This window comes from Dendropsophus ebraccatus, chromosome 4, assembly GCF_027789765.1.
Source record: "Dendropsophus ebraccatus isolate aDenEbr1 chromosome 4, aDenEbr1.pat, whole genome shotgun sequence".
NCBI classification, from domain to species: Eukaryota; Metazoa; Chordata; class Amphibia; order Anura; family Hylidae; genus Dendropsophus; species Dendropsophus ebraccatus.
The window spans coordinates 107,982,437-107,994,823 of record NC_091457.1 but is presented as its reverse complement, the minus strand read 5'-3'; the positions used below and the strand labels follow the sequence as shown (position 1 = coordinate 107,994,823).

Below are 12,387 nucleotides of genomic sequence, written 5' to 3'. Positions count from 1 at the left end.
TTAGTTATTATGGAAAACACAACACTTCTGTTTTCTGGGGGGGGGGGAGGGACACAGAAAACATGAAGTCCTGTGTATCCCAGGCCATCTGAGCTCTCACAGAGAACACAGTCATGTGACTGATGGACACTTTGAGCCGTGACACTCTGTACTGGCCGGAATTCCTGTGTTTAGTCTGTTTTGTTTTTTTTGTTTTTTTCAACCAGCACAAGTCAAAAAATCTGACTGGACCTGGATTTCTGGTAAGTTCAGCTTTGTTTTACAGCATAATAACAAAAAATGACTGTATATTGCAAACTTGCTTTATATCACATATACTGTTGATTTAGATTTTGAAAGTTATAATGACAGGGACACTTTAAGATTTGATTAGAGGACAAATGCAGCTGCATCCTGGAGCATGTCTTATGGTTAGCACAACCAGTATACTGTATGGGGTGCAAACCAGCGTGTTAAAATAGATCATACAATAATCAGAAAAGCGACAGCACTACATATGAGAATGCAAACTCTGAAAAATATACAAATTTCATTATCTTTAGCAGAAGAACAACACCAAATACATGTTTAAAACGTTTAAATAGACATAGTAATACATTATCCTCAAGGTTGGGACTCCTACAATATCCAGGAACCCCTATACACCAAGTAAAAAATGGTTCTATGTAACTTTACATATAAAATGCCAGTTGGTTGTCCTGCATGCGTCAGGTATTTGACGTTTTATAATCTGTTCTGTCCTATAGCAGGTAGATTGCCAGACTGACTTTTCACTGTATGGCGAGTTTTATAAAGTTGGATGGATTCAAAGAGTCCTTAAATGAACTCTCATGTCATCTGTAAAAATCATAATCCTTAATCACTTTGCATTAAATTCCCCAGATTAGATAGCTTCCTTCCCTCCATTTAATGGTTGCATCACTGTGAATTATGCTCCCCTGCACATATAAATTACACAAGCTGCCTGACTGGTACTATACCTCCTTAGAACACAAAGGAGCACTTTATAGGAAGATTAGGCACTTTACACTGAATTACCATCATTTGTCAGAAAGATCATGTAACTGCAGTATTGTGTGCAGCCCCTACCAACTACTAAGCCTCCTTTTTCCATTTTTCCTGAACCAAACATCTGTAAAACTGATCCACAAGGCTTAAAAGGAATAATGGCTAAATTTCCATCTTCACTCCTGACGCCACCTTCCAGCAGTCCTTTGTTAAATACAATTTTACATTGAAATGTTCCCAGGGTGGGGTAATAAAGTGAGTACTCACCTGCCTTGGACCAGTGCCATTCTCGTCCCCACTGTGCAGCACTTCCTGGCGTCTAGTCAGCTAATCAGTGGCTGCTGATTAGATAAAATAACATTGCAATATCCAATCTAATCAGTAAGAAAAGAAAATCTTTGTGGCATATTCTCTTTGTAACCAAACCCTGATAATTTTCTAGTCCCCCTACTGGTAAATGTGGATGGGTGAAAACCATCTTATATGGACAGTGACCACTTTTTATATTGAAAAAAAGGTTTGGTTTCCCTCAGTACCCCTTCTTACATCAGTCAACGCCTTACTTTAAAAGATTTGCATGTAATCTGTATAAATTACAGTGTCTGCATTTCCAAAAATGTGTTTCTATTCTTTAATAAGTGATTGTCAAGGGTTTCTTTTCTCTCTTTTTTTTTTCTTTTCCCCACTGAACCTGGAAGCAGTGCAATACACCAGGTCAATGCCTGGAGAGGACCGAGCAAGCTTTTTTTTTTTCCATATCCCTGTTCTAAAAAGCATCTAAATATATATGGTCCCCAAATAGGGGACGTATCATATATTAAACTGTTAAGAGCAGATACTCCACTTGATCTTAGCCAAAGGGCAGAGAAGAGATTGAAGGGTTTCAAATTTTTAATAACATCAAAATTTTGTCTGGATCCAGAAATTAACTGAAAAACTTTAAATCCATAAAAAGTCATACATTACAAAAACTATAACCAAATATTTGATGCATTATATGCCATGATGCAGCAATCTTTTGATATATTGCTGCACTCTTGGTAAACATGTTATGCTTACCTCTCCGTGTTCCTCCGGTGTCCTGATGTGGCCTCTCTGGTGTCTGGTGTTCCAAAATGAACTTGTCTCGAGAGTGACAGCACGCTCAGGATTTCTCCTATTCATCACTTGTCTAAACTGCACCTTGGCTGTAAAAAGACAGGTGCAGTTTAGACGAGCGATGAATAGAAATCCTGCCTAGGGGTGTTCCTTATGATGAGGAGGGTGGGGAGCAAGGAAGAAGAGGCATCACAGATCTGGGGCACAGAAACTGCAGCGCTGCAGATTAAAAGATCATTTTGTGCTCTGACTAAGGGCACGGGCACATTTTAAAAGACGAGTAAGGATTTACTCTAATCAAGCAGATGCTGCTAGCGGTTTGGTGGGGTGCGTTGGTGAATACAGAGTTGCTTTACAGACCGGATAACCCCTTTTAACTTGACATTTTCCAATGGCTTGTGATCTTATGAATGTTAAAGTTTGCAACATTATGAAATGTAATGCACCTAATGTCAACTTAAGATTTGCTTCATCTGTAGGTAGATAACACATATAGAGACAGAATGTCATATAGATAAATATAAGTAAGATAAATATTAAGAGACGTAATCTCATTCCTTCGTAAGGACAGGCCATCAGTCATTTCAGCCCTGAAAACTGTCTTAAAGGGGTTGTCCAGCGAAAAAAAATTATTCACAGAATAACACACATTACAAAGTTATACAACTTTGTAATGTATGTTATGTCTGTGAATGGCCCCCTTCCCCGTGTCCCACCACCCCCACCCGTGTACCCGGAAGTGTGGTGCGCTATACATTACCTGTCGCGTGCCGACCACAGTCTCCGATTGTCAGCAGTGACGTCTTCTTCGGGAGCTTGGCGGATCTTCCCGAGTGCCGGCCGACCTCTCAGCGTCATCCGAAGCTCAGCCGCGATTGGCTGAGCATAACTGTGCTCAGCCAATCGCGGCTGAGCAGCTGATGACGTGGCCGCGTCATCAGCCGCTCAGCCGCGATTGGCTGAGCACAGTTATGCTCAGCCAATCGCGGCTGAGCTTCGGATGACGCTGCAGAGGGTGGCCGGCACTCGGGAAGATCCGCCAAGCTCCCGAAGAAGACGTCACTGCTGACGATCGGAGACCGTGGACGACACGACATGCGGTGAGTATAATGCACCACACTTCCGGGTCTAGCGTGGGTGGGGGGAAACACGGGGAATGGGGCCATTCACAGACATAACATACATTACAAAGTTGTATAACTTTGTAATGTGTGTTATTCTGTGAATAATTTTTTTTCGCCGGACAACCCCTTTAATCTACCTTCTCTTTTCTACTTGTTGTATTAGTGAGAAACCTTAAAAAAGTCAACAGAAGTAATACATATAAATGATTCCTGCTTGTCATCTATCACACTTTAGACATAAACTGGTTACATAGCTATTATATTTTGCCAGTACCTTTTGGAGTTGAATACAAGTGATTACGGAATACCCTGCTAAGTGATAAGCTCCAAAATAAATGATCCAGCAGGCTCAGGATCCTGCTAAGTGATACCCATTTCTCACCTACCCAAAATTCTCCTTTACAGCTCCCCCTGGATCAATATCACTCTGCTTCTGGGAATAAACCTGCTTCTTTCATATTCTGATAACTCTTTGTTCGTATTATTACAGTTATACAGTGGTTAGGAAAAAAAATAAAAATTTCTAAGTGTTTAAAAGGGTGCACCCAGCCTAATAAATAAGGTCCTAAGGAACGAAAAAGGGAAATATACAAATCATAATTTAAGCAAAAAAAAAGTCAATGGTGTGTAAAGACATTGTACATTCATTAATGCCTGAGCGTCACCTGGCAGCGATCTGTTACCCTTTGTGGCGCCATCCGGGTCCTGTTCCTGTCCACTGCTCTGCTGTGCTCCTTGCTGATCCTGGGCCTGCTTGACCTTATCTCTTCCGGCATCTTCCTCCTTCTGGTCCCTACTGCAATGACACCTCTGGCCACTAATGGTGTGCCTGTGGCCACGTGTTCTGGATTTATAGAGGCACCTTGTCTCCAACTGCTGGTGCTTTTTGGCAATCCAGAGCCACCTGCACCTAAATGAGCTTCACCTGCTTTTCTCTGTCTGAGCATTGTTGCATTCTAATTGAAGGTTTCTGTCTGCTATTCTGTGATTCTCCATGTATCCTGATCCATGTTTGTTCTTTGAATTACACCTCCTGCCTGACCTCTGGCTGTCTGTGTGCCTCTCCAGTTGCCGATTTGGATTGTCAGGGCCATCTGCCCTGATACTTCACCTGTCTGGTACTGCACTGACTCTGCTGCTGTTGACCCGGTCTGTGCCCTGACTCTGGTACTCTCCCTGACTCTGCCCCCTGTATTATGCCCTTTATAGATGGCCCCCTGTATTGGCCCCCAGTATTATCCCCCTTATAGATGCCCCCTGTGTTGTCCTCCTTATAGATGGCCCCCTGTCTTGTCCCCCTTATAGATGGTTCCCCCTGTGTTATCCCCCTATTATATGGTTTCCCCCCTGTGTTATCCACTTTATAGATGCCCCCCCCCCTCTGTGTTATCCACCTTATAGATGGTTCCCCCCTGTTATCCCCCTTATAGATGGTCCCCCCGTGTTATGCCCCTTATAGATGGTCCCCCCATGTTATCCCGATTACAGATGGTCCCCCCGTGTTATCCCCCTTACAGATGGTTTTCCCCGTGTTATCCCCCTTTTTAGATGGTCCCTCCCCTGTGTTATCCCCTTATAGATGGTCCCCCACTGTTATCCCCCTTATAGATGGGTCCCCCCTGTGTTATCCCCCTTATAGATGGGTCCCCCCTGTGTTATCCCCCTTATAGATGCCCCCCCGTGTTATTCCCCTTATAGATGGTCTCCTTCCTGTGTTATCCCCCTTATAGTTGTTCCCCCCTTGTGTTATCCCTCTTATAGATGTTACCCCCACTGTGTTATCCCCCTTATAGATGGTCCCCCCATGTTATCCCCCTTATAGATGGTCCCCCCATGTTATCCCCCTTTTAGATGGTCCCCCCCATGTTATCCCCCTTATAGATGGCCCCCCCCATGTTATCCCCCTTATAGATGGTGGTCTTCCTGTGTTATCCCCCTTATAGATGGTGGTCTTCCTGTGTTATCCCCCTTATAGATGGTGGTCTTCCTGTGTTATCCCCCTTATAGTTGTTCCCCCCTGGGTTATTCCCCTTACAGATGTCCCCCCCTCTGGGTTATCCCCCTTAAAGATGGTTCCCTCCTGTGTTGCCCCCTTATAGATGGTTCCCCCCCCCCCCCCGTTTATTCCCCCTTATAGATGCCCCCCCCGTGTTATCACCCTTACAGATGGTTTCCCTCCTGAGTTATCCCCCTTTATAGATGGTTTCCCCCTCCCCCCTTGTTATCCCCCTTATAGATGGTCACCCCCCCGTGCTATCCCCTTATAGACGCGCAGATAAAAATATAAAAAAACACAACTCTCCTTACAACACGCTTCCCCGGCTCCTGCTCTGCTCCCTGTCCTCCGGCCGGTGCACGCATCACTGAGCTTAGTGTGCCCTGGAGCTGGTACTTCCGGTACAGGGAGCGTCTCTAACACAGGCTCCCTGTCCCGGAAGTGTTGGCGCACACTGAGCTGAGTGATGCGTGCAGCAGCAGAGGCAAGGTACCTCTTGTGACCGCAAGCGAAAAACTGCTTGCGGTTACAAGAGCACAGCAGCAGGGTGGCGAGGGCCCCGTTGGCGGTGTCGTACAAGGGATATTTGCTGTCACCTGACTAGGTAGGTGTGGACGTAGTCAGGTGACAGCATTGCAAGAGGGGCAGCACTGTCACTGTCGGGGGGCCCTGCCACCCGACAGTGACAGTGTGTTAACCGTGGGGGGGGGGGGTTTGGGGCCTACCGGAGGATCCTCCGGTGGCCCAGTCCGACACTGCCCTCTTGTCGCCACATCCTGGAGTTGGATAAAGGGTGAAGGACACTTAGACTTTACTCCCTGGTGTGATTCAAAGCCAAACTGGTTGAGTTGCACAGGAGGCCCCCACTTGGTGCCTGTTATAATGCTGTGTAAACAAACAATCAAACTTCAACTAATGAAAATTATCTGTTATTGGCTGCTTCTATTGTTAAGCAGACTTATCAAACTGTTCTCCGAACCCGAACGTTCAGCATTTGATTCTCCGCTGCTGAAGAAGTTGGATGCAGCCTTACGGAGTCCTAGAAAACATGGATGCAGACTTCCGACTTTCAACTTCTATACCCACCCACGAGGAAGTCCCAGAACCAGCTATTGTCCTGATTACTATATCCAACAAGTAGTTTTTTGTGTCACCTTGCCACCTTTGGTCTCCCTTCCCCATAAAGAATGGTTGACGTTGTGACCATAATATTACCATGTAGCCAAAGCCAAAAGAACTATTCACAGCAATATATTTGCTGATTGTGAAAGATCTTTTCACTACTGGATTCCTGTATAGAGATATCATAGTCTGAAGTTGCAGCTTTAAGACCCGCTTTACAGAAGCTGTGAACCATCTGCCTATCCACCACTGGAGTAGGAAGGACTGTTACCTCACTTGGGATTCTTCTTTGATATTAGTTTATTTTGAGTTTATTTCTCTTTTCCTAGAAGATTTAAATAAACCTAAAAGTGCTGATGTCCCCAGACACTTGACTTCACAGGGATTACGGCAGAAGCAGTAACTACTGTGAATCTGCATTTTATTTTTTTCCATCTGGCAGATTATTTAACCTGCGGTCTGTACTGTATGTGCCGGAGTGTAGCTCATAAATACAGGCCTCATGTTGGAAGATAACATGTTCCTGAAGACTGCACAGTCATACAAAAACCCTGTCGATTATCTTGTCATGCTATATCAACATTGCTTTCCAGCTTTGCAGCATTTTTACACTTTCAAGAGTCAAAGCAGAAAAATTACTACCCTTTAAGTAAAGCCAGGTTCACACTTCACCTTTGCTGTACGTTTAAAGTATATATTTTTACTGTAAAAAGTGTACATTTCCCACTGAATTAAATTATGCACAAAAAAATACAGTAACATATATACAGTGGTGCCTTGGATTACGAGCATAATTTGTTCCAGGACTGTGCTTGTAATCCAAATCACTCTTAAACCAAAGCAAATTTTCCCCTAAGAAATCACTAAAATGCAGACAGTTGGTTCCACACCCCAAAAATAATGATTTTATATTCTGAATAACATGTAAAACAGATGAAACAACCAAAGAGAAACAGCTGAATATGTGATATTAAAAGTAGCTGTACATTATAGCAATCAGCATGTGGAGTATAATGTATAGTAAGTGCATAAACATGGAAAAAAACTGCAGCAGTTTGTAGATACAGGATGGAACTGCAGATGCCCATAATGCAGTAGCGTAGTACAACAGGCTAGAATAGAGGAGCAGAGCTGCTGTCAGAGGCCTGTGTAGTCACATGACAGCAATGGGGGGGGGAGGAGAGGGGGTTGTTCAGCATAGACCAATGAGAAAGTGAGAATCAGAGCTTTGCAGGAGGAAAGTGGCAGAAACTTTATATACAGCAATGTGTATAGCTCAGTGTAGGTGAAGGCACATTATGTGAGTGCAATCTGAGTGTAAGTGCAGGCACATATAGCAGGAATGGAGAGGGTGGGAAACACAAGGACTGACAGACTGCAGGGAGCATAAAGGTAATGAGCAGGGAATGTGTGGGCACAGAATAGCAGCACACTCTGTCCAGGCAGAGAGGGGTTACAGTTATGAAGAGATTACCTCCACAGTCCTGTTCCCTGATGCAAGCCCCAGTCTGTGGATCTGCTAGGATTTGGAAGGTGAGGGAGACTTCCTGGGTCAGAGTAAAGTGCTGTAGGCCCAGCTGTGCAGGCCATGCCCCTCCCCCTCCCACCCAGTACAGGGAGCTCTTAAACCAAAGCAATGCTCTTAATCAAAGTTACAGTTTTGATAAACTGTGAGCTCTTCTTGCAAAACGCTCTTAATTCAAGTTTCTCTTAAATCAAAGTACCACTGTATTTCTTTTGCTAGATGCAAAAACGTGGACTGCAGTAATTTTGTTCACACAAAAGTTGTTACACATTTAGTGATCAGGAAAACATGCATTAAACATAGCATGAAAACAAAGTTTGGAAGTTTGGACCCAGCCCATCAGTTGGGCCAAAATAGAATCTTTGGTTACTAGTAGAAATGAGCGAATACTATTCGATTGAACAGCTATTCGCTATTCGAGATATTTGACTGCAGTCGAATTTTCCAGCCAAAACGCAGTAAAAATTTGATTCGTCCTCCCACATCCCCTGGTGCTTTTTTCCAGCCAATAAACATGCGGGCGGGGGACAGGGGGACAGGCACTGGGAATAGGCAGGACTTTAAAAAAAAAGAAAAAACTCTAACAGTGATTGGCTGGCTACACCATGTGACCTCCTGAATAAAAAGAATAGTTATTTGAGATTTGTGTCACTTGCTGTTTGGAACTAGAAAGGGACAGACTGTAAAGCATGGGAAAGGAAGGTTTTAGGTGAAGTTAGGTAGGAAGGGACCCCCAAAAGCCCTTGGTAGGGCTAAAACAGAGATTTACAAGCTGTTGTTACAAAGGGTGTAAAATTTAGACTGGTGCAAACTACCCACAGCAACCAATCACAGCTCAACTTCCAGCTCTGGCGAAAGGAAAGAGGAGCTGTGATTTGTTGCTGTGGGCAGTTTGCACCAGTCTAAATTTTACACCCTTTGATAAATCTCCCCCAATGTGTATACCCACTGATAGTGTATACAGTGTGTGTGGGATATTAGCTTTTATCTTGCTTCTACAGATTTGCTCAGTCTGCTTTCAGTGAAGTTAGGTAGGAAGGGACCCCCAAAAGCCCTTGTTAGGGCTAAAACTAAAAAAAAACCCCCAGAGATTTACAAGCTGTTGTGACATAGGCAGTCTGTATACCCACTGATAGTGTATACAGCTGTATACAGTGTGTGTGTAATATTAGCTGTTATCTTGCTACTACAGATTTGCGTAGTGTGCGTCCAGGGAAGGCGTTGACCAGCCCTTTATTTCAATTGTTGTAAAAACAATTCTATATCCCGTATACGGCTGTATATAGTGTGTCTGGGATAATAGCTGTTATCTTGCTACCGCAGATTTGCGCAGTGTGCATCCAGGGAAGGCATTGAGCAGCCCTTTATTTCTGTTGTTGTAAAAACAATTCTATATCCGGTATACGGCTGTATTCAGTGTGTGTGGGATAATAGCTGTTATCTTGCTACTACAGATTTGCGCAGTGTGCATCCAGGGAAGGCGTTGACCAGCCCTTTATTTCTATTGTTGTAAAAACAATTCTATTGTAAAAACAATTGAAAAAAGTTAAAAGGCTACTACAATGCATAGGGCAAAGCGAAGAGGACAGGGACGCGGAAATGCTGCTGGGGTTTCAAGCCGCAGTCAAGTGATTGGGGATACAGCGTGTGCTTCAGAGGGTCGTCCAGTATTGCACGCATCCACCATCCCTGGCTTTATAGGACAGTTGTGCAGGGGGCGGGGTACACAACTTTCGAGGCCCAATCAGCATGACCAAGTGTTACGATGGATGGCGGAGAGTGCTTCCGGTCATTTATCCACTCACTCCAATCTCGAAGCTAGCTAAGAGTCTGACACTCATGTCTCCAAACCTGCACAATTAGTCCATCATAGCCTTCCACCCTTGCCCACTCCGAGGAGTTCTTTTCGGGTCCTTTTCCTGAATTGGACAGTGTACAAATACTTGATGAATCCCAGGAGCTACCTGAGGATTTTATCTGTAGCTATGCGCAAAATCTGGAGCATTCGCCATGTCCAGTTGATTTTGGAGTTGTGGACCAGCAACCTGAAATCGTGATGACAAGGGGTGATGTCCAGTGGGGAAAGTAGTGGAGGTGTGGAGGCCCGCGCAGCACTAAAAAAGGTGCAAAGAGGCAGAGGGATGTCCAGAGGTAGAAGTCAGACGAGTCAGCAGTCAGGTCAGACTCACCAGCCGAAGCTTTTCCCCGAAGCAGCCAGTCACGCAAAGCTCCCCCTTTTGAGGTCACGCAGTTCTTTGGTGTGGAGATTTTTTAATGTTTGTGCGGATGACAAGCTGAGCACAGTGTGCACGCTATGTCACTCCAAACTAAGTAGAGGCTCGGAGAAGAGCAACTTGACCACCTCGGCCATGCTTCCTGTGAAGGCGTTGACCAGCCCTTTAATTCGGTTATTTTCTAAATCAATTTGATATCCGGTATATGGCTGTATACTGTGAGTGTGGAATAATACCTAAGATTGTCAGCATAGGCTCTGACAACCCCTCCTTCTCCTTCTCCTCCTCCTCCTTAACATCGTCCTCAGCGGTGAGCTGGAAACGCTGCAGCACTGGCATGAGGAGACCTCAGCAGGCCGTGCTCAAGCTTATCAGCCTGGGTGATAAAAAGCACAGCGCCCCAGAGGTAAAGAATGCCATCTTGCAGCAAGCAGAAATTTGGCTGTCGTCGCTGCGGCTGGGACCAAATCAGTTCGATATCTGGTATACGGCTATATACTGTGTGTGTGGGTTAATAGCTCTTATCTTGCTACTACTGATTAGCACAGTCTGCATCCTGTGGAGGTGTTGACCAGCCCTTTAATTCGATTATTTTCAAAATCAATTCGATATCCGGTATACAGCTGTATACTGTGAGTGTGGGTTAATAGCTCTTAACTTGCTTCTACTGATTTGCGCAGTCTGCGTACTGTTAAGGCATTGACCAGCCCTTTAATTTGATTATTTTTAATATCAATTCGATATCCGGTATACGGCTGTATACTGTGAGTGTGGGTTATTAGCTCTTATCTTGCTAGTACTGGTTTGGCTGTTGCCGCTGCAGATGGGACCAGGCATGGTCGTATGTGATAATGGCCGTAACTTGGTGGCAGCTCTGGAGCTTGGAGAACTCCAACACGTTCCATTCCTGGCCCACGTTTTTAATTTGGTGGTGCAACGCTTTTTAAAGACGTACCCCGACCTGCTGGAGCTACTGGTGAAAGTGCGGCACCTGTGCGCCCACTTTCGGAAGTCCACCGTGGCGTCTGCTAGCCTTAAAAAGCTACAAAAACTCCTGCGTTTCCCCGAACACCGGCGATGTCACCACTCGCTGGAATTCTACATATCATATGTTGTCCAGGGTGTGTGAGCAGCAGAGAGCTCTCATGGAATACCAGCTCCAAAACCCACGGTTGCTTCCAGCTTGGCTCCCTCCCTCAGTTTGCCAACAATGAGTGGCCATGGATGACAAACTTATGCGAAGTGTAATTACATTCCATTGTATATGTGTGTATGTTAGTGGTGTATCTGTATATATGGTAATGGTGTCTTTGTGTGTGTATATATGTGCGTCATTGTGTGTTTGGGAGTGGGAGGGCGTACAGGATTCATGGGGTATCATACAGTTTTTTTCCATGGGGCCCCATGAATCCTAGCTACGCCCCTGAGGATAACATAAGGAAACCAGAAAGTTTGCCCAACTCCCTGTGACTGTGGCCGCTGTCAGAGTATGGCTGCATTCACACATTCTGTGTTCCACACGGACGTGGAATGCCTTAAACTGACTACCCCCGCCCGGGCAGCATCTGTGATAAGATATTGGAAGCGGGGGAACTGTACAGATATGTGTCACACTGTAATGACAGAGCCGCGCGTTTTGCGATCGTTTAAGCCTATCTCGCACATAAGTAAACTTTTTGAACTACTGTTTACACAGAACGATCTGCGAATTTTTTGCAAACGACGATTTAAGAACATGTTGTAAGATCAAAATGAACGATTTCTCGCTTGTCGCTGCGTTCACACATACGATTATCGTTCGAATTCGATTGTTATCGCGCAAATTCGAACGATAATCGTTCCGCGTAAACACACCATTACTCTGTAGTAAATAAATACATTGACACCCCAATGGCTAGCCCCTGACTCATTTACATATCAGGTGCATGGACTCCATCTGGTGAGATCATGACCATAACAAATACATGGCTAGGAACCAGGAGACTGGAATCGCTGTCATAGTTGCTTCAACTAAGTACTGAGTAAAGGGTCTGAATACTTATTTTAATGTAATATTTTAGTTCTTCCTATTCAATAAATTAAAGGGGTAGTTCAGCAACAAAAACAAAATTCTTTCAAATCAGCTGGAGCCTTAGATTTAAAATTTACTCCTATTAAAAAAACCTGAAGTCTTCCACTACTTATCAACTACTGTATGTCCTGCAGGAAGTGGTGTTTTCTTTCCAGTCTGACACAGGTCTTTCCGCTGCCACCTCTGTCCGTGACAGGAACTGTCCAGAG

General features: G+C 44.6%; 1 non-coding gene across 1 annotated transcript; it reads right to left on the bottom strand.

Annotated features, from left to right (window-relative positions):
- Positions 1–1,683: 1,683 nt before the first annotated feature.
- Positions 1,684–1,882, bottom strand: LOC138790157 (U2 spliceosomal RNA). Its single transcript, XR_011362863.1, has one exon. It is a non-coding gene; the product is annotated as a U2 spliceosomal RNA (small nuclear RNA).
- Positions 1,883–12,387: the final 10,505 nt, after the last annotated feature.